This window comes from Chamaea fasciata, unplaced genomic scaffold (assembly GCF_029207755.1).
Source record: "Chamaea fasciata isolate MVZ Bird 193981 ecotype frontalis unplaced genomic scaffold, bChaFas1.0.hap1 SCAF_2, whole genome shotgun sequence".
In the NCBI taxonomy this organism is placed as follows: Eukaryota; Metazoa; Chordata; class Aves; order Passeriformes; family Sylviidae; genus Chamaea; species Chamaea fasciata.
This window is the reverse complement of record NW_027094087.1, coordinates 19,606,967-19,629,276: the sequence shown is the minus strand read 5'-3', so window position 1 is coordinate 19,629,276 and position 22,310 is coordinate 19,606,967. Positions and strand designations below refer to the sequence as shown.

The 22,310-nt window shown below is 39.5% G+C and overlaps 1 long non-coding RNA gene across 1 annotated transcript; it reads left to right on the top strand.

Annotated features, from left to right (window-relative positions):
- Positions 1–272: 272 nt before the first annotated feature.
- On the top strand, positions 273–19,191 carry LOC136285831 (uncharacterized). Its single transcript, XR_010719563.1, has 3 exons — positions 273–403; positions 17,063–17,163; positions 18,938–19,191. It is a non-coding gene; the product is annotated as an uncharacterized lncRNA (long non-coding RNA).
- Positions 19,192–22,310: the final 3,119 nt, after the last annotated feature.

Here is a 22,310-nt window from a genome sequence, read left to right as displayed (position 1 = left end):
ACGTGCAAATGTCTGAGAGCTTTGTAGCACTGTGTCTGCATCCTGAGCTGGCTGCTGGGATGAATAGAGAGCTAATGAAGATTTTGGAGGGCTAACATAGTATGCTCTCCACAGCTCCTGCCTCCCGGGAGGGAAGGGCATGCTGCACCTGCTGGAGCCCTGGAGCTGTCTGGAACTGTTGCTGCAAATGGGCTCTCCCACAGCACCACTGCTGAAGGCATTGTGTGTAATAATAACCACCTGCCAGCATGCAAAGCTCTGCTATACACAACAAAGGTGCCACTGGCCATCCATCCTTACGCTGTACTGAAGGAATGAGGTGGCACAAATAGGCAAGGATACTGGTGGAGGCCCTTCCAGTCAGCTCAGTAGACAGCTGAAATACAATAAAAAGATGATCTTGGTATGTAGTTTGTTTTCTGCATATTCCCTTTGTTTCTTTTGTAGAAACCTTAAGAGAAACTTTAGCTGTTTCTATACAGTGAAGAAGATCTTGCTTTGGCTAAAAGGTCTTTGCAGTTAGTAGTTGTTTTTTAGGGAGAAAAAAGCATTCCCTGCTGGGAATTAATAACACTGGCTGCTGCAGGAACATATGGTCACTTCTAATGACTATATTTGCTATTAATGAAGTGACAAAGAGGTGACTTTACTGATTTGCTTTAGAAGAATCACAAAGTCCAGCAAGATTTAAGATTGGCTGGTTATGTCTGTTAGAGACTAATATGTAGTCAGTCTTCGGAGAAAATGGGTTTTAATAATACAGGAGCAGAAATCACTTATAAAACTACTGGAGATTAATTTTCTTGTCTGTAGATACAGAGTTCCATGGAGCAAGGAGTTATATTGACCACTGCAGGTCATGAATTAAATTTTTTAGATCTGGATATGAAATTTAGCAGGGTATTGTCTCATGAAATATTGTTTTAGTCCATGCTTTTGTACAGGTATCCAGGTGTGTGAAAAATACAGATACAGTAGAATAGACAGAACGTTTTTGAAAGCCTTGATTTAAATGTGAAATATTCATGTCTTTTAGTCTGTCCTTGAATTGTCTTCTGTGCAAAATTGTTTGTCATTGAATTACTCAAAGACAACAAGAAAAGAATGTTCATGGTCTGACTTGAGTTCCAGTTTGCAACCTTACTGGAGAGTGGATTAGGCAGAATTATGGTCCTGAGTGTATCCCAGTTGTTACAATGCTCTAAATCAGAAGGTATCACCACTTAATAGTTGGAGAGAGAGGCAACAGCTTTTTTTATATTTGCAGTGGGGTTGGCTAGCAGATGTTTTTGTACTGGTTGATATCTGTGGAGGTCTGGTGTACTTGCATGTGTGTGGTGGCCACATACCTGCTGTAGTGCTTTCTGTGTTAAGCGGGACTTTTCTAAGTCCACAGTGCAGCTGGCTGAGAGCTGCTTTAATGCTCATGAGCTAATAGAAAGCTGGTGAAGAGGAGCTGTTGGTGGAGTTGGAGGAGCTTTGCAAGAAGTCACTGAGCTGGGGAAGAAAAAGTGTCTGAACTTCATGCATGGTACAGTTGGATCAGAGGGGAACAACAGATTTACCACAGCTCAACCCAGTGCAGACTGGGGCAGTGCTGGACCTCAGGAATGAAAGCCCTGTGCTGTGAGGCAGGTGGAGGTTTTTCTGCTATGGTCAAAGTGATTGCTGAGGCACTAATATTGTAGGGTGGGGGGTTGGTGCCATCCTGGGAGAGGCACAGCCCTGTAAGTGGAAGGTGTGGCTCTGGAAGAGCACAGGCAATGCCTGGAGCCAGCAGCAGGCACTGCGGGTGAGGCTGGAGCTGCACCTCTTGGCTCAGCACTTTGGGACTCTCCAATGGCCAGCAGGGAAGTTGAGGCACCAATCCAGCCATTTATCTCTGCTGCAAGCTTCCTTAGCCCTGGTGCTAAAGTACCTCAGGGTGGGAAGGTTTGGGCCGTCAGCTGGGGCTTTGAGTTTTCTCTCCTGATTTTCACTTCTCCCTGTCAAATGATCTGTTTTCTAAATGCAGGCAGACTGGGGCAAATCCTTTGTCTCTTCTTGGGCCATTTATTCACCAAGAGACGAGACAAGCTCCAGCTTTTCAGATATCTCAGATGTGTTTCATCTGGAAGGGGAGAGGTGACGGTACCTTTCCCAGCACAGTGGCACTTGTTTCCTGACTCCTGAGAATCTCAACTTGACATGGGCTGTCTTGTTAGCAATCTGCTTCTTTCTACTTTGTGGCCAGAGCAAAAGAGGAGAGGATAACAATTCAGTCCTGATAGTGGTCAGGGCTCTTGCAGTGTCCTAGATCCCAAGCAGGAGAAGATAGAGACCTGGCTGTCCCTGGTAGCCTGAGATACAGGTGGTTTCTGACTCTTTTGGAGCTAGCACCAGCCTGGCATGCTGTGGATCAAGATCTTCTGTTAATTTGATAATGGGCCTCCTTTTTTTTTCCCTGTCCTTTCTGACATAGTTTCTAGGAGTAGGTAAATAGAAAAAAACCTTGTCTTTCCCTGAGATATGTCTCACTACAGGTTTCACTCCCCTTTCCTACAGGGAGTTCTTGTAGGAAGAGCAAGGGAATGGGCCCACAAAGGCTCTTGCACTGAGCGGAGCACAATTTAACAGCAAAATGCTCCTTGACATGATGACACTCTGTACTTGGAAATACTCACCAGAAGACTGGTCCAGTATAAAACATATTAATCCCAACAAGTCACTGTGATCTCTCTGATTCAAGCATTAGACTTGCTTTGCAAACAACTCTCTTCCCTAGCACTCTGGGAAACTTAAGGCAACCTGTAAAAGCAGAAGGCAATCAAAGCACCCATTCTTTACTGCAGCGTGGGCAAAAATATCCTCTCTATTGCTGCCTCTGCTCTTAGGAATTTGTCAGTAACTTTTGTGTTCTGTAAAATGTTTTCCTGTTTCCATCAGGTTACCTGCTCTCACCCCAGCCATTGTACTTTCTGTGAAGCAGAAAGCAACATGGCTACATTTTTGGCATCAGTAGCACTCTTGCTGTAAACTGAAGCAGTGTACTAACAGGGTTTCATTGACTAGTGTTGGATTTTCACAGCAGACCCCCTGGGGCATTCTACCTCTGCTCCTGATGGCAGCCTTTTTTGCCATTGATTTTAAGTGCAAGAGGGTGGCACAGCATACAGGATATTGGAATAGCATTGACAGAGTTAATTTACACTTTGGTTGGTCTTGGTATCTTGCAAGCAAAGGGTAATATCATGAGGCTATGGATGCATATATGTGTGTGTATATATGTGTGTGATCAATGATATTTGAGCCAGCAGTATCCCAGGAGAATTTTAAATAAACAGGTGGGCCTCAGATTTCAATTAGAAAGTTCTAGGCTGATAAAAACACTTGATACATTACATTTCATTAGGAAAAACTTTCCTCTCTGTGCTTGTACAAATCTGGACTATCTCCTGTGCCTGGGAAGGATTTTCCCTTGCATTACAGTTCAGACTGAAAACTGATGTGAGCACGTGTACCTTAGGAAAAGAATAAAAGACGGGGACAAAACTGCTGTTTTGGAGAACTGGGTGAAAAGTGACAGCATCAGTGCCTGTAGATAGTACCAGGGGAAATTTTATAACTTTGTTATGGGTTACTGTGAGACCTAGGACTTGCCTGTGAAAGGTTTTATGTGCCTTATGAGCAGTCTGTATATTCTTTTGGCTGTGCTGTAGCTGGCCCTGCTACAGCAATGCCTTGAGGGTTTTTGTGCACCTCTGTTTGCTCCAGAAGTCTCTGCAGTAATGTCCACCTCAACCCCTCTCATCTACCCCGTGTCAGGGTGCAGCTGAGAGGCCCTGTGAGTTTCCTGCTGGTTAATGTGCGCTGCTCCACACACCTGCACAGAGCCTTGACCTGAGACGTGGCTTCTCCCCAGGTTTTGAGCAGGTTGTATCTGCATTCCCTGGCAGCAGCACAGAGGGAGCAGAATAAACCCCCTGCAGCACAGACCTCCCAGTGCATTCTGAGAGAAAGGCAAGCAAGCAGTGAAGCAGGGAAAAGAGGATAAATGAAGAAAATAGGCACCTCGAGACAAATATGATATGAAGGGCAAGATTAACTTACCTTAAGGGATTAAGGTAAAAGAAGCAGGAGAAAAACAAGACGTTTTTAATGTGGTGCACAAATCCATTAATCAGCCTAAAATGTTTTCTGTGTAGCATTCTCTGCCCTACACAGTATGCAAGGTCCATAAATCTGTCTGATCTATATGGAAAATTTGTGGGTCAGGTCAAGCAGAGAATGCGCCATCAAATAGAAGAAAGCAACTGCCAGTAAAGTCAGTGATGAAGAAGTATTCAAACAAACACAGGTTACTGGCAATGACAGCTTTAAAATGCTTGCACAGTGGGCCTTTTCTTGAGGCAGCCAGTTATTAAATATAATGTTTCCTTATCAAAGACTTGCGTATGAGCAGCTTTGATAGTATGGATTGCAAGTTTTTGTCTTTCTTGAGCTTGCTTCTTGTTGTTAGTTACAGAAGACCCTGAGTTACAGGATAATTAAATGAAAGAACCATTTCAAGGAATTATCTGGATAATTAGTTATGATAAATATGATTTTGCTTTAGAGCACTGAAATAATAGAAACCATTGAGTTGAGACAAGAAATCATATGGCATGCCTTTCAAGTGAACATATTTATTATCTGTTTTAATTAGCAAACCAAGTCCTAAATGCTTAATGTAAAGTATTTGTCTGGAGTTTCTGTTCGTTAAATTACTTAACTTCTAAAAGTCCATTATGCTGCAATGTATATACACATCCTTCTATGGCTACATTAATGGCAGGGTTTTACAAAAGGACAGCAACAAAGTGAATTATGGAGAGAGATTAACATTTTGAACTAAGTTGAATTCTTTTTTGCCTATTGGGTCCTTGATTTGAAAGGTTTTTATGTATATATTACTTATTCCAAGTGGCTGAAACCCTCAGACAATTAAAATCCACAAAAGCTGCCACAAACAACATTAATTCTATGATTGAAACTCACCAAAGCAAGAAAAGTCTGACTGAAATTGAAATGCTTTGCTTAACTTTCTCTCTCATGCCTATCTCTGGATGTACATCTGGGTGAGAATCCAAGCTCTTCTCAAGTACCAAAATGTTTCTTGTAGTAAGAGGAGTTTCTGAAGACTTTCTGTGGTCAAGAATACCCAAGGAACCTGATCAATGCTGGCCTTTCTTACTAGAATTTAACAAGTTTTGCATTTTCTCCAGGTCTCAGTTTATAGTTTTTTGAGATCAAATGGTGCACAGAACAAATTCTTTGAGTAAAATATCCAAACTCACAGAGTTCCATTTGCACCTGGAAATCAGTCCTATGATCTTGCTGTCTTTGTCTCCATTCTGTGTATATGAAACATACATTATTTATTACTATTGGAAAGAATTTTTGAAGGCATTGGAGGAATTATTTGATTTGTAATCAAGATTACATGGGAAATCAGGATCTCGGGGAAGTTTGCTAATGGAAAAACTCTCTCTAAGCGTTGGAAGGCAGTTCATTAATGTAACATCCACCTCACTTGCTTTTACCCTGATGGCTGGAAAATCTGACCTGGATACAGAAAACCAAAGAGCCTTGTCATCCCTTCCATGGCTTTTAGAGCTGGGCCTGTCACGGTGCTAATGGAGCTGCAGTCGGTGCAGTGAAGGCCCCTCCCTTCTGAATGGTAGGGGCAGAGTAATTGATTGCACCTGATCCCCCCCTATTAGACACATACTCCTGATTCCTGCCTCAGTCTTGTAAATGGAAGGTTTCAGGTTTCTTTTCCATCTGTTCTTGCTGTTAACACTCTGAAGAATGATAGTTTGATAGCTTAATTTGCTTTTCTCTTTTTTTTATGATAGCATTTAAAGGAAACAACATGCTGTTGACAAGTGCTGTAACATTAAAGCTCCCTTAAATCCAAAGTCCTACCACTGTCCTGTCAAGATTGTTTTTGATTTTTTTTTCCCATGTGAGTGGCAATAAAGAAACTACACTAAAAAAATATTAGGACTTTCATCTGCTGTGGATTTAAGGTTAATTATAAGCCACAAATTCAAACGAGGCTTCCTGATACTTTGGAATATTGTAGTAGTCCAGGAGGAAGTCTCAAACACATCTCAGCTAATTTCAGCAGAAAGCTGCTTTCTGTCTGCTGACTCCTTTCTGGATCCAGGCAAGACTTGGTTGGATGTTCTGTAAGCTCACCCCAGTCTGCTGGGTCCCTGCAGTAGCTCAAGGGGTGCATTGTGTAAACCTTCACAGGAAGAGTCCCCTTCCCATGGCAGGCAGGCAAAGATCCCTTCCCACCTGAGTCCTGCTTAGGTTGTATTTTGAGAAATTAAGTGATTCATTGACCTTGTATCACCCTTCTGACCCACAGTAAATTTTACCTCTTAATGCAAGACTTGACTAGCATTCTTGTAATTCCTTAGCCCCTGTAGAGATCTGCTGTGCAGTCATGATTTTCATTGTGAATTTGGGGGTTTACTTAAGTTCTGTCTCAAAGTGAAATTCAGTTTCTCATCATCTATCATCATCATAACCAGGCCTGTCAGTCTTTGGAAAATGAAGCTTGTTCACGGCGATGGGACCTTTCAATACCTCTATAGTTTTGCAAATTATATTGTAAATAGCACTCATTTTCTTAGATAGAAAAAAAATTTACTGTTTTTCCTGTATTTGCATGAGTACTTTCAGTAATAAATTATTTGGTAAAAAGAGATGGGATTTGGAGTCTGGATGCTTAAGGTCTTGTACTTTATCAACATATTGTTTACCTTTTGATCAAATTATTTTCCTTTCCCTATGTTCCCATTGTAACATAATACAAGACCCAAAGTTATTCTCCTTGGAAAAGTGCCGGGTAGAAAATGTGTGTCAGGTATTTCTAAATTCTCACAAAAATATACTTTTTCTCAAAAAAATCATCTGACACCTAATAAACTATTAACTCTTAGAAAATTTATTACTTCATTAGAAGAATTTCTCAAACATTTTACTGCAAATGTAAAGTAATATTTAATCAGAATTTTTCAAAACTATTATTTAAATTTAAAAAGTTGATATAAAGAGTTTTAAAAAATAATTGAAAATTCTTACAGCATTTAATAGATACTTAGACAGAAACTTTCATAATATTTAATTTCATTTTAAGCAAATTCTTCCATGAAGTACTTTTGATGTCTTGAGAGGCTACCTAGAACAGAGGCTAGACAGAGTTAAAGGAATAAAGTAAGTATTCATTAAAAGGCCTTCAAAGGATACACCTTGGGCAGTACAAGAGCCTGGCCAGGGCTACACACAGGATGGATGATGCATCACACATTTTCACACTTTTATAAGTTTTGGTTCTTTTACATTTTGGGGTCAATTGTCTAATTATAGCTCCAGGTTATGATGTCCCAGCCTCTCAGATTGCTCTCCTCAATTCACTGTTGTTTATGCTTTTTGGGCCTGAAGCTGCAATGGTGTGCGAGGAGAACTTGCTAACATTTTATATGAAGTTCAGAGTTATAAATGAATGCAGTACAGAATCTGGAAAATATGAAAGCTAAAACGTAAGGCATCAGTTTGAGAACTGAAAAGAGGGAAAATAACATCTTAAGGGTAATACAAAACTGTAGAATCATTTTCTAATGGGTTTGACTTTTAGATTTGACCAGTTCTAATTGCTGTAAAGTATGTTTGTGTATGCTGTGACTTCCTCTGGAAGTACTTGTCAATATAAAGGCCACGTAATGCAAGAAAGAATTTTGAAGGGTTTTTTGGCAGTAGCCATGCAATAGAAATGGCAGGGTCCTATTACATGTTGTCCTGAAGAACTCATCAGGATGGTTGTTTGTGCCCCACACTGTGCATAATAGAAGAGATGCTTCTGTGATGAGCACAGCTGATTTATACCAGCACATTCAGCCTGCTCAGGAAAGACCTCTCTATTTTTTATGAGGTACAGGATTGAAAGGATTTCTTTGTCTCATTGAATTAAATCCTCCTGCAGTCCCAGGCAGTCACCTTGCCATGTTGCCTCCCCAAACCAATAAAGCTCCACTGTAAAATACCTGAATATTGTTCTCCTTAATGCTTCTCCAGAATTCCCTTCCTCTGATAGTTAGAAATCATGCTCCCAGCCTAACCTTATTTATGTCCAGCTTCTACCTTTTTGTTTTTGTGCCAATACTGGCCTTTAGCTTAAATAGCTCTTCTCCTTCCCTGGCATTTACCTCTTTGATATGTTTATAGAGAACAATTATATTCCCTCTCAGCCTTCATTTGTTAAACAGTTTCTCTTTTTAGCAAAGGTTTCTATTTCCCTGATCATTCTAGAAACTGTTCTGTGCACCTGCTCCAGTTGAAATAGCTTAAATTCATCATTTTTGGGAATGTGGATCACCAGAGTGCCCACAGGGCTCCACAGGACATTTCAGTATTTCCCAGTGCAGTGTCTTGTGCAATTACCTTTGCTCACTATCACTTGTGATAAAATAGCTCACTCATGTCTTCCTTCTCGTCAAATCGATGCCCTCCCATCTTCTACCTGAATTTCCCATTCATCCCTGACTACTGCTGTCCTCCTCTGCAGTATTTCATCCCTTTTCTCCAAACTCCTTTTAATTATCATGTTTTATTGTACGATGACTCTCACAAGCTTTGTCTTATCAGCATATTACTTAACTGCCTTCAAATTCTTTTTGCTGAGTCCACTAAAGCAAATATTGCTGAGTAAGACTGGCTATGAAATCAGTCTTTGAGAACACCCATACTTACTTCCTTTCAGTGCCCTGCTAAGCAGCTGCTCCTATGAAGTCGTATTGTCTAGGTCATTCCCCATACGGATTTGTATATAATAGGTGTTCTCAAGTCCAAATACAGTGTAGAAATAAAGTTGGATTGGGCCAGCCTATTTCAGATTAAACTGTTTTATTTTACCATGTCCCCTTATTTCTGTAACTTTTATTATTGCTTCTTTGCAAATTGATTTGGAAATGTCACTGAAATTTGTGACTGGTGTTTTTAATGTGCAGGTAGTATTTTTGCTATTGCTATCACAGTATATTTCCAAATGGTAGTTTTCCTAGAGATTTTTGGATAGATATCATTTGGACACATCAGTTGCATAAATACTTTGACTTTTTGTTCCACCTCATTTTAGCCCCTATTTTATAGTGATCCTACTTTTCTGCCTTTATTCTACATATACGAGTATTCTGTACTATCACCTTTAGTAAAACTATGCTAATGTGAATGAAGCTTTGCTAAGGTGCTTGTTTAGCTTATGGGTGTATGAAGACTATGTTTATTGATCCCATCTTCAGTGTATCATGACCTTGCTCTTTTCTTTACTATTAAAGCATCAAGGTAAGAAAAGGTTTACTGTGCATTCATTTTTCGTTTAAACACTTTCCACTTGAGTTATGACAGTTCCTGCTTTATCCATTATATAACACGCCAATAATTGTCATCATGTCATCTGTCCATCCCTTTTTGTTATTGTTCATTCACTCTTTCTGAGTATATCAGATATTTTAAGTGTCTTCCATTCCAGTTGTTTCTTCTTGGATTCTAGTCTAAAGAATTCAAAGTAGACACAATACCAAAGCAAAGACTTTACACAATGCTGAGTGGGTAATTATTAGTTCATATATTTCATAGGCTATCTTCCTGCTTTTATATTGTGGGTTTGTGCCTTTAGGTCATTTGTAATAGCCCCACATTGCTGAACTGCACTTATTTTGTAATCCCCCATAATCTTCACACCCTTTTACGCTGAATTGCTACTTAACTAGTTGTTCCCTATCTTGTATTTGTGCAAACTGATTATTCCTGCCTAAGAGTTGTGCCCCATGTTTGTCCTCCCACTTGTATTGAATCTCACTTTTGCAAGTTATTTATCCAATTTGTCAGCACAATTTGAATTTCAGTCCTGTTCTCCTTTGTTCTCACAGCTTTAGTCATTGTAAATTTCATTAGCATATGCAGCATCCCATCATCCTCATCATTAATGATAATATTGAATGGTCTTGGACTGTAAACAAAGTTGCAGGACTGCAGTAAGTAGCTTCTTTCATTTTTATACCAGCATATTGAGTGCTGTTGTCTTAGGGTAAAGTTAAGCCATTGTTTTAATTACTTGTCAATCTTCATCTTTTGCTCATAGGCATCTTCAGTGTAATTTTTAATGTGGATTTCCATCCAACATGCTCTATGAAGCTTTTCCTTTCTCCACACTTAGAATGTATATATCAGATTTGATTTTACCCATTTGACTTAGAGGGGGTTTTATGCCTTCTCATTTAGGTCTCTGAGATCTTTGGTTCAACTGACTTCAATAAGCAGGTCTTAAAGCTCACCTGCTCAAAATAAAAAGACTCTAATCATGAGCCAGGATTGTCCCCCCTTTAATAGAAGTTGATTTGAATTATAAACTCTTTTTCTATTTGTTGCTTGATAATGTCCTTATCATTTAACTGTCTACCTATTACATTGTTTTTTGTTGACTTTGTGATTGATCAATGAAGAATTTTTCTGCTGCCAAGCTAGAGGGTCTAGGTTCTTTTGTTGAAAGTAGGCTTTGCTTTTTGGTCTCTTTTGGGGATTTTCTTGGTTTGGTTTGCATAAGACTCTGCTGCCACAAAATATTTAGCTAATTGCTGTTCTGTAACACCATCTCTGACATTCCCCAGTGGAAACAGCAATATCCTTGGTTTGGTATTCAGGTTACTTTTTGCCGAGCCTGGGTGAAAGTGTGTCCTGAGGATGCTTAGGTCCAGCTTCAGAATCTGAGTTGGGTGTGCTGAGGCACTCCAGGGTTGGGGAATAATAATAAGGCAGGGATTGAGACCCTCTTTTTGGTCATGTGCATGCTCTTGAAGCCCAAATATATCTAAAAGCAATGACATTATTTTGGCTTTAGCAGTCACTTTAGACTCACCTTTAACTGCTGGAGATTTCTGTTTTGGCAGGGCTCAGGAAGAGATGCAAATCTCAAGCAAGGCAGGTATCTATCAGGTCTTCTTTGCTTTTCAAATTGGGCTATAATTTATATTAGAAATACTACATCTTTTTCAAATTAGAACATTTCTCACTCCTCTCCCATTAAGTGTCATCACTGTATAAATGGGTAATGATGATCAGCATTCTTGATGACACAGTCAACTTTTTGTGCAGCTTTGCAGATGTCATGAGGAGGCAGTAAAACTTGCCTGTGGAAAATAATCCTGAATGTGAAATAGGACTTTGTTACAAGAGAGACACTTCTCCATTGAGTTAATTTGTCTTTTTTTTTTTTTTTTTAAATCAGATATTAGTATACCCAGATATCTGAAGTCGCCTTTTACTGAGGAATTGATGTCTAACACTTTGATTTTTGCTTGGACTCTTACTGAATGAAAACTTGCTGGGTTGTATTTACATGAATTGGATAACTTTGGAAAATGAAAGCTCAGCTTTTGTCTTTTCTGTGTATAAGATCTGATTCCTTGCTTTCTTTTTTCAGCTCTTTGAGCACTAAAGATTTACATGTACCCTCTATGTATTGAAAACTAGCCAGAGATCCTGCTAGATTTTCATGTAGGCTTTGTGCTGCTCGCAAGATTTTTTTGGAAGCAGAGATATTGCATTTCTTCATTACATTTTGATATATATCCTTTCAGTATCTCCAGAGATATTCCCCTGCTTTCAGAGATATGAGGCCATTATCATTCCGTTAACAAATTTCTAAAAATGAATGGTTCCGAAGTTTTTAGAGCAAAGCGTTCACAGCTGTGACCTTTGGATTGGTGAGCCACAGTGCAGCCAAAACACTGAAATGTTGTAAAAAAAAAAAAAAAGATATTTTATTTTCTTTTTTGTGTCACTAGAAAATTTGATAACACTGTTTGTACTAAAATGTCACTTCTTCAATAGGTCAAATTATGGACTATTATGAAACATCTATGTTTAGGAGGAACATAAAGCATGTATAAAGCAAAACCAAGATGAAATGCACTTTGATTCAGGCTGTTTTCTGGAATGCTGTTTGGTGCTTGTGAATTCTGACTCTCTTTCGGGCTGTAATGTGATGCTCCTCTGTAGTGTGACAGCTTCAGCTTTCTGCCTGAATGATCTCATCACAAACATGCACTAAGAGTCAAAAATGAAAACATGAAAACTCTCATACTTCTTATCTGCCCATCTTCTTGGTGAGGAGAAACTCATAATTTCTGTGCAGAACTTCAGACATAAAAATGCTCCATAAATGCTTAGTGTCATTTCAATGAAGAGAGAGAAGGCTGAGAATGGGATATGATTACTATCTATAAATGCATTATGAGGTAAACTCTACCAAGGAGAAGAGAGATTTAAGGTAGAGGACAATGCTGGCACAAGAAGAAACAGATGTAAGAGGGCCATGAGTAAATATAGGCTGGAAATAGGAAGGTTTCTAATACAGAGACGCAGTAGCCTTTAAGACAGAGTCACAAGTCAAAATCTTTGCTGCTTTTAAGATGAAGTTCCAAGTCTTAGAGTCATATGCTGTGGTTGTTTGTGCAGAGCAAAACTGAAATTCTGGGAAATCCTTTCCATTGCTCACTGGGATGACCAAAGAAATCTTTGGCTACAATCAGATGTCCTTCAGAAGGTCTCACCCCTCACAGTATGGTCACAGCCTGAAATTTTTATTTCTCTGAAGGAAAACAGAGACATAGTGTGAACTGGTTGTGTCTCCCCAAAGAAAAAATCTTCATCCATTCTTTAACTGACTTATACCTTATATCCAAGGATAGAATTTCTTTGACTCATTTATCCATGAATATCCTGCAAGAACAAAGTGTAACTCCCTGGAAGGTACAGAAGCTTTAGTGAAGTTTAATTTGCACACCAGTACAGTTTTTTTTTTTCCTAGAGCATTCATTCCTGTGAACCTAAAACTCCTTGCTTCTGCTGTCAGGGAAATAGGAAAGGAAGGCTGTACAGAGGGTGGCAAATGTTGATGCAGTTAAGCTTAATATCAAAGTGCAAGTAGTCATCTGCCTCCAAGTGCAAAATAGTGAGGATGTTATTTGCTATTGAATCACCTCAGATAACTTGGATTTTTGCATGGGAACCTAGGCTTCTCAAGACCTACAGGAAAAGTATAATACAGTGAACAAAAGGAGCCACACAGCAGTCAGCAGGATATTTCAGTTGGTTGACTTAAGTTATCTAGTGCAAGTAGCAGAGTGGAGGGGTTTTTATTTCATGAATGGAAAGAAAAGCTACTCCAGAGGCAGTTCGCAGCAAGGACATAACTCAAACTTCCATTCCTATAAAAATAGCCCTGTGGAACTACCTAGACAACCTGGGAATATAATACGGGACAGACAAAAAGCCTAAAAATTTACCATTTGGAAATCTACTACTTTGATGGAATCCAGCTGAAAATAGTTTCAGCATGTGGAATTCTTTGTTGGCTAAAGCCTTAGGAAGGGTCTTGAACTTTAAAGCTTGGAGTCATCTGCTACTATCTTTACAGGTAAGCACCATTCTGGACATTTGGATTAGGGTTATGTGATGTGTGGAAAGGAACCAGAATTGTGTTTCTGCACAAATTGTGTATTTCTGCACAAAGGAACCAGAATTGCTATTTGTGGAAACATAAGCTAACTGATAATTGTACTCACTCCACGCTATTAATTAGAGGCTAAACAATGATATTGCTGTTGCCATTGACAACTGAGTCTATAACCTTGGGTTTTTTGGATATTAGCATTAGGAAACAAAAATCTGTTCCCCGTTTGCCATGGTATAGAAAAGGAAGGAAGACTCAGGCTTGCAGCAAAAGAAAAAGTAATTTGCAAGGAGTCATGCATTCAAGTTGGCCTCTAAATTTATATTAATTAACAAAGAAGGCCCTGGTGGATAATTTGCCTCCAAGTGGCAGCTGGCCTGTCTTCTTGGACGAGAGACAGACACTGTACTGATCCATAGTGACTGTAGGCTAGTGCTAAGTGCTTGGTTTTGAGGTGAAATTAATTCCATGATTCCAGTTCCAGGTTGATGAATTTAAGCTGTTCTTGTGAGACTTGTGCCATAATCCAAAGGAAATATTTCTGACTGAGATCTTCATTTTTTTGCCTATGAAAACTGGAGGCTATATTTGTTTCTTGGGTGATAAACCCTGTGTGATGCTTTGTCTTGCTAATGTGGTGCAAAGCAGCTGCAATGCTCTGCGGATTGGGGCTAACTCTTGATGGGAATGGGTCTACCTGAGGGGAAGCTGGGCTCTCACACATTGTTTAAAAACCAGATAGCAGATGTCTCTTATCTACAGCTTGCTTTCCTGTGTTCCAACTTTTCCCTACAGAAAGCATCTGCTAAAGTTATTTTAAAGTAAAATGCATGCGTTAGGGAAGAATAGATTTTTTGGTAATATATGAGGAACTTCATAGTGTGAGGTCAGAAAGTCATTGAATGTTGTCATCCTGTATGAGTCTGATCTCTGTCAAACTACAAACCATCCCTCACAAAACTGTTTAATGCTGCAAAAGAAATGATGCTTTATTAGTTCTTATATTCCAAGCTGATACTAGAAGCTTAACCATTTTAATTTATGGTCCTTTTATTTTTTGTGGTTTTTGTCAAATTTTAAATCACAGCTGATTTAGTGCTGCCTGCATCAATAACAGTGGTGACATCTGTGGAACAGTACTTCCCAAATCTGTTAAATCTCCCTGAAGTACATTTGCTGAAACACTTCTCTGTGTTTATATAACTGTTTGGGCCATTAAAGAAGTGAGAGAGGATTTAAAAAGAGGTGGGAAAAACCCTCACTCTTTTCTGCATCTACAGTTACAGTGATTCTTTGACTGGGAAGCACTTGAGCACTGCATCAACTGGGCAATCCCCTCTCTGTGTATTATAAACAGTATTTGGCTAATATATTGCTCCTACTGGTTTTATGTACCTGCAGACCAAGAGTGGGCTGAAAAAGACCCCAATAAACTGGACAAAAGTAATGAAATGTGTCTATATTAAGATACAGAACCCCACAGAGGCTAAATCTCACCTCCCCACTTGTTTTCATACAGCATCAAATACAAATTAAACTGCGATGTATTTCGAGATGTGGAATTCTCTGGATAGCAGAGATTATTAGCTTTGGAGGATATGTCTACATAAAAAATGGCAGTGTGGGAAGCACACTTTGCTGGTGTTGATTAAACTGGAGCACACATACCCCAGTCCCTGGCAGGATTGCAGCAGTCCCACTGGAGTCTGTGCTGCCACAGCTTCTCACTTCCTGCGAATTACACTGGATTGAATCTACCACGGGACACGTTCCTAGCCGGCACTTCAAGCGTGCTTTTGTCAGCTGCATGGAGACGCTGTGAATGTAAAACAGGAGGAAACCTCTTACCAGAGTCAAATACATGTCCAGCCCCACTGCTGCACTCAGAGACTCTCTCTTTCCTTTTTGGTTCAAGGGTTTCTGTGCCAAGGTGATTGACAGTCACAGGTAACAGACATCTGCAGGGCCACTGCTGCCTCTCTTTTGCACTGCTTGTCTGAGGGAGGACCACTGCAAAGAGAAAGCCATGATTGGCAGGTTAAATTTTTTTTTTTGCTAAAAAGTCTATAAACTTCCAGAGAAGAAGCCTCTGCTCTTCAGGAATTCGTCCTCTAACTGCTCTGTTTAAGTGGCAAAGTTGGATTACTGCTTCTGTTAAAGGTAATATACAGGAATGGAAAGGAGACTTCAGAGTTAATTGAATGCCATCCCTGGCTACTGCAAGCACTGTATTACATCTCCTTTACTGTAAGACTGTGTATTAAAACCAGATTTTTGTCCCTCTTCTTCCCTTCAAAAATCTAATCTAATTCTGGAGTCCATATTTTTCAAGCTCAAGAAATCCAATTTAAAGCTTATACTCATTTTTTCTTGGATGAATTCTGATTTTAGCCTAAATAATTTAGTGTATAACAATCATGTTCCTCTCAGTCTCTCTGTCTCAACTTTCTTCCTGACTTTTCACCAAAAATAAGTTCTTCAGTCCTATGATTATCACTATAAATCTTCTTTGTACATCTCCCTTTTCAAATTTTACTTCTCCTAATAGCAAATATCGTTCCCCACCTCTACAGAAACAGCACTTGTTTATGTGTGCTTGACTTTGCTTTTTTCATGTTTGCTTTTCCTCACATTAGTGGCCTACAACCCTCCTATAAATCAACATGCAGAAGTAAATCCTTTTTTCTCTTATCCATTTCCAATGGTGGAGCATTCAGCCTACAGGAGAAATTTTTGTTGTTAATCACAAAGATTTTATCTTTCAGTTTGCACTTTAAGATCCCTTTCTATTCTATTAACCTAGTCTTCAATGGTATCCATTTCTTTGTGTACTGTAGCCCAATTCTTCTCTTCAGTGAAAAAAAAATCCATTCGTGAATTATTTTTCTTTATTAGTGTTTCTAAATGTTTCTTCCCTGATTGTTAGTGACTTTATGAAATTATATATGGTGAGGTCAAAGCTGATACTTGAGGAACCTCATTTCCTAATTTCCTTTCAATCATAAGCCTTCCCTTTCAAAAAACACACTCTATGTCTGACTTCAGACAGCTTCTCATCCTTACAATTTCTCTGCTAATCCCCATCTCTTCCTGTTTTACTATTAATTCCAAGTTTGTTATCATAGGCTTTGCTAAAGTTAAGACAGATGGGATCAATCACGTCCTTTGTCTAGAGTGTAGGTTATCTTGTCAAAGAAATGTATGAGGTTAATCTGTTACAATCTACTTTTGTTAAGCCCATGCTGTATTTTATGTCATTTTCATTTGACCTCTATGTCTTTAATTATCTTTTTCCTTAAAAGCTGTTCTGAAGCTTTACACAACTGAAGTCAAAATTCAAGGACTATGGTTATCCACACGCCTTCTCTCCAGCTAAATACGGGCACTACATTTTCTCATAACCTGTCTTACACTATCCTACTTGGTAGATTTATTACAAAGTATTGCCAGATGAACAAAAAGTTTCAGATTACAGTAGTGCACTTTTGGTTCAAACCCTTTGTACATTTGTCTTAGCAGATGCTGATGTTTATTGGGAATTCTTGCCCAAATGAAAACAACCCACCGAAGTCGCAGGGGAACCCCGAAATAATGAAAGGAAGTTGGCAGAGCAAACGCAGGTCCGATCAATATGATTACTGCTACGTTTCTCCTTTATTCTCTGTAAGATGGCAGGTTTTATACACTCTATATAGTTTACACTTACATTCTCATTGGTACAAGGCACAGGAATGAATGCAAACACTCATTGTTTAACAAACTGTTTAAGGTAGCTACTATGTCCATACCAATTACTATACTTGTTAACTACTATGAAACTCTTTGACCCTTGCTAACACCTTAAATGGAAATTTCTAAATGCAACACACACTTGGCACTAATTTCTATCTGCGCCACAAGCCTCTACAGGCCTCAGGATGAGGCCCAGTCTGGATGATTCCATTATAGTCCATATCTGCTACAACCCACGGAATCAAGGGTTGCATACACAGAAATGTAGTGAACAGATGACCACAAGTTAGACAATTTTCATGGCAGTTTGCCTAAGAAAGATGGGGGAAAAAAATGGAATTTGTGCCTGGAAAGTGAGTTAGACTATGTACCTCAGCTAGGGCAGGTCTCTCTTTGTTGTTACCTGTCATAAGAGAAATTACCTGATTGCCCAGTAAAGGGAGAACCTAAATGAATGTAAGCTTCAATCTGTGACACTGTGGAGGAGGCTCCTCAACAAGGGGCTGCTGGACTCTGTTAATTAAAAGCACAGAAGAATATTTAAACCAGAATCTGGGAAAGATCCACAGGTATGGGAGTAATACAACCCCCAGTGCATCTCCAAAAAGGATAGGAAAGGCAAATCTGGCTGGTCAGACCTCAGCTGACTGACATGTGCATGAGAGTGACAACTCCAAACCTGCAGATAATATTAAGAATGTTTTCTGGTTAGTCAAGTACTGTGCTGATAGTAACTTCAGTAAAAATGTTGGCCACAAAACCCAGCAGATGAAAAAAGTGTAGAATTAGAGAGAAATAACTTAAATTTTGCTTATGCTATACTGAGCATTTAGATGGTAGTTACATTTCAGGGAAGAGATCTTGGAGTTGTTCTTGACAGTCTTCTAAAATCACTGCTTGGATATCACACCAGCCAAAAAGTCAGAACAATGTGAAGTATCACTATCAATGTACTGAGAGCAAACCAGAAAACATTATTTTGCTCTTACCTACAACTTTTATGAACTTTTTGAATGAATCACTTTGTGCAATTCAGAAGTTCACAATTTAAAAAGGACATAGTGGATATAGAAAAGATAATGGAAGGGGCAAATAACTAAGAGGGTAAGGAAATTTCCTTATGAAGAAAATCTAATAAGGCTGTGATTTCTCAGGATGGAGTGGAGGTTGAGGGGAGTATGATAGTTCATGACATCATGAATTGGCAGTAAGGTAGCACAAATCCAGAACCACACCTAGGGTGTCTAGTCTTAAGTCTAGGTCCCTTGATTTGCTAACCTAGAGCAGACATTTTCTAGTGCAGGAGTAGAACAAGAAATACACATTAAAACTAGCAGAAATTGGTTTGAAACAGACACAAAGAACCACTTTTTACATCACTGAGAGTTAGTATCTGAACCTTTTGAAACAGGAGGCTGTGAAGGCAGGTTGGATCTATGGGGTCAGAAGAGAAATACACAAATGAATGGACATTTATTTAGGCCCATAAAATGCAGATAATGGAATAACCAGGGACACACACCAAAAAGGCTTCAGCCCAGGAGGCGTGGAGGAGTATTAGGAGGATAAATTGTTAACTAACTGCTTCTCTCCCTGCTAATGCAGAGTCCTGGGCTAGAAGGTCTGACCCAGCAGGGCTTCCCTATGCTTTTTGTTTTGCAGGTTCCCCTGTCAGCGAGGGATTTGTTGCTGTAAGTGGATTCCTGAATGGGAAAGGCTGTCTCTCAAAAGGGTCCACAGCTGTTTTCCAGAGGACTCATTCCTATTCCAGTGGGAACTGCTGTGTATTGCCCAATCCCTTACCAATTGGTCTGTCCTGACCTCAGCTAATTCTATGTATTTGATTCTGGCTGGCAATCAGAGATGCTCTTTATCCAGCTTTTCAGCCTGCATGGGTTATCTCTCTGACTAAGAAGAAAAATAAAAATATATGCACACTGAAGTGCACACATAAAGAAGGGTAGAAGTGTGGTTGTTCAAATTCAATATTTTTGAGTAACTTTGGCTGGGGGTGTGTAGAGAGGCAGTTATTTATTTTATTGAAATCTTCATTAGCTTCTTATAAGCCCTCCCTCTTAGTCAGTTCCTCACCTTATAAATTTCATTAGCTTTGTGTGTTTTGGGTAGTGTAGAATGTTTGCTAAGATGGAGAAATCGTAGATTGTTTTCCATTTCTTTCAGTTTGTTTTTATCTGAGGGGGCAATCTACCATTATGCAGCCTAGTAAGAAAAGATGTCGCTGTACCATTCAAGCCCCTTTCAAGATAACAAGGTATTTTGTTTCTGACTTTTCTCTGACCTCACAACTGGCCTTTTCCAGTTTGTCCTTTAAAAATACCTGTGCATATGAAGGCAGAGGGATGATGCAATGCCTGTCACAATAGGGTCCTCCAGAGATTGCAACTTTGCATCCAGAAGCATTGTTCCTAAACAAGGGAAACAGAGAGATTGGGCATGCTGATCAATTTGATGGCAAGACTGTAGGGTGAGGGACCACAACTGCACTCCTGAGATTATCAAGAAAAAAAGAAATTCACAAGTTTGTGGTCTTGGGAGAAGATGGAGCCTTCAAGGAAAAACAAAACCAGACTGAACTAAACAAGGAGGGAGAACAATACCTCTGAATAAGTGAGGAAACAGAACAGAAATTCTAATAGACCTAGGTAAATAAGGTTTGGATCCAATTTAAATAACACAAACCATTAAATACCAGCTAAGACATTCACAGTGGTAAGAAGCAGAGGGTTGCAAATGTACTAAATTGAGCACAACAATGAGGGACATTATACCACTCCCACATTGTACAAGTCAACATCTGCTTTTCCAGGAGGACAGTTGCTTGCAGTGGAACATCCTGCTGGGCTGTGTGCTCTTGCCTGGATGGGAGCTTGCAGCAGCCACTGAGCCCCCTCCAGGCTTCACTGGTAGCCTAAAGTGCTGAGAGACAGCACACCACTCTCTGGAAGACAATAGTTGTGAATATTTGACTGTTTGAAATCAAATCATGAGCCTGAGTATGGAAAACTGGCAAAGAGAATAGAGAAGGAGTGATTTCAGCTCAACTGATGACTATATCCTGCCTTTGCTATCAAAAAAGCCACAACAAAGTGGCCCTGCTCTGTCTTTCAAGTGATGACATAGAACTGACTGCCTCTCTGTCCTTTATTCAATGCCCTGGCTAACACAGCCTGAAAAGTACCAAGTACTTAAGATTCAAGCAATCATAAGAGCATTCTTGGGTTGCATGCAGTATCTCTCTTCAAATTAAATACTTAGGAAGACACTTTTTTTAACCCTTTGTAGTTAAAAAAAATATCCCCGTCATCTCTGATACAAAGTAAGAAGAACACCTTGTAATTTAAGATCAAGACTTTTATATAAATGAGATGACTATTTTACAGTAACAACTCCAAACTATCCAGATGCACTATACTGTAAACTGGAGTATTTGGCACCATCAGTGCTGTGTTGAAACAATGAAAGGCTTAGAAAATTAGAATGTGGTGATTGATACAGAATTCAGTTTATCTGCCTTAGGAAGATGTGATGAAATAAAGATTTATGTGTGTATAATTTATGATTTATCTTTGAAACTGGAGGCATATGAGCCTCCTATTCTATGTATGGGCTATGCAACAGATTGGATTGAAAGCTGCATTCTGAATTGCATTGCTGTTCCAATTGACTTCTATGTCTGTGTTGAATTAGACTGCAAAAAACTCTGTGTGTGTGTGTATGTAACTCTGCCAGTAAGAGATTTACTCCATTCCCACTACTGGGAAATAGATTTCCCAGTTTCCTTTATACTCCCCTGAGAAATTAGTTAGTTGATTCCTAAGAATATTGCTAAATAATATAGACTCACAGTAGAGATCTGTGTTCCCATGGTTTCCAGTTAGTATGTCTTTGAGGAAGAGGACTGTGGAAGATCTTTAAAAAGGTTATGTTGTTCTAGGAATTTTTTCTCTTTTTCTTTTGTTCTGGGGCAAGAAAATTTTGTGGTCGGTAGTGAGGCAGACAGAAATATGAATACAGTTTTGTGCACCCAGAAAAGAGAAGGAAGAAGTGTTTTTTAGTCTCCCAGAGGTCTAAAGTCCTACAGGAAGTACAGGTGTGTGTGTGGTGGTTTTTTTAAAGCCTTTTTGCAACCTTTTCAAATTCTCTGTGTTCCACTTTTGACATGCCTTTGGAATATTAAATTCTAATTCATAATAACCATAGGATGACAGATCTGGAAAAGAGGTAAATTGCAGATTAACACTGGGTCAGAGGAAGGGAAGTAGTATGGACACAGTGGGTAGCTCCTTACTGCTGAGGCTGTAGGGATCCCTGCTATGGCATTCTCTCCATCAGGGACAGGTCAGTCAGATCTGTGGTACAAAGCCTCACTTCAGCCCATGGGACTTGAAGATGGCTTTCCAGGATTTCATGACTTTCCATTTACAGTTTAATGCATAGAATCCATTGATCTAATTTCCCTCTATATTTAAAGTGTGGATAAAGGGACACATGAAGCTGTGCCTGCCTCAGAGGACAGCACAGTGCAAAGGGATCTGTAGAGCCAGGCAACTGCTGCTGGGTGCCTAAGGTCTGCACTGCCTGCCTGTTAGTAGCTTGAACAGAAGATCAGGTCTAGGCTGCCACACAGGTAGACAGTGCCAGGTGTGCCTTGGGGAGCATCTTTTGGCTTGGTATCATCTGAAGGGCATCCAGTTGCAGTCCAGAGACTTGCCCAATATGAACTCAAATGCAGGAAACAGGAATATTACATGACTTCAGAGCTGCTTTCCTGAGCTGAACTAAAATCTATCACTGGGGCCACTTTCAGGAGAAAGCCCAGTAGCCTGGGCATTGTTTTTCTTTAGAGAGTGTGCACAGTTCTTTGCACTGTGCAGTATAGCCAGAAAATTTCAGAAGAAGTGGGGTGTGGAGCAAAGGACTGCTAATTAAATGCTTTTCATAAATAAAACATAAGAATAAGCTACTATTGTTGAATCTAGACTATTATTTTTCATCTTGTTAGGAACCTGGAATG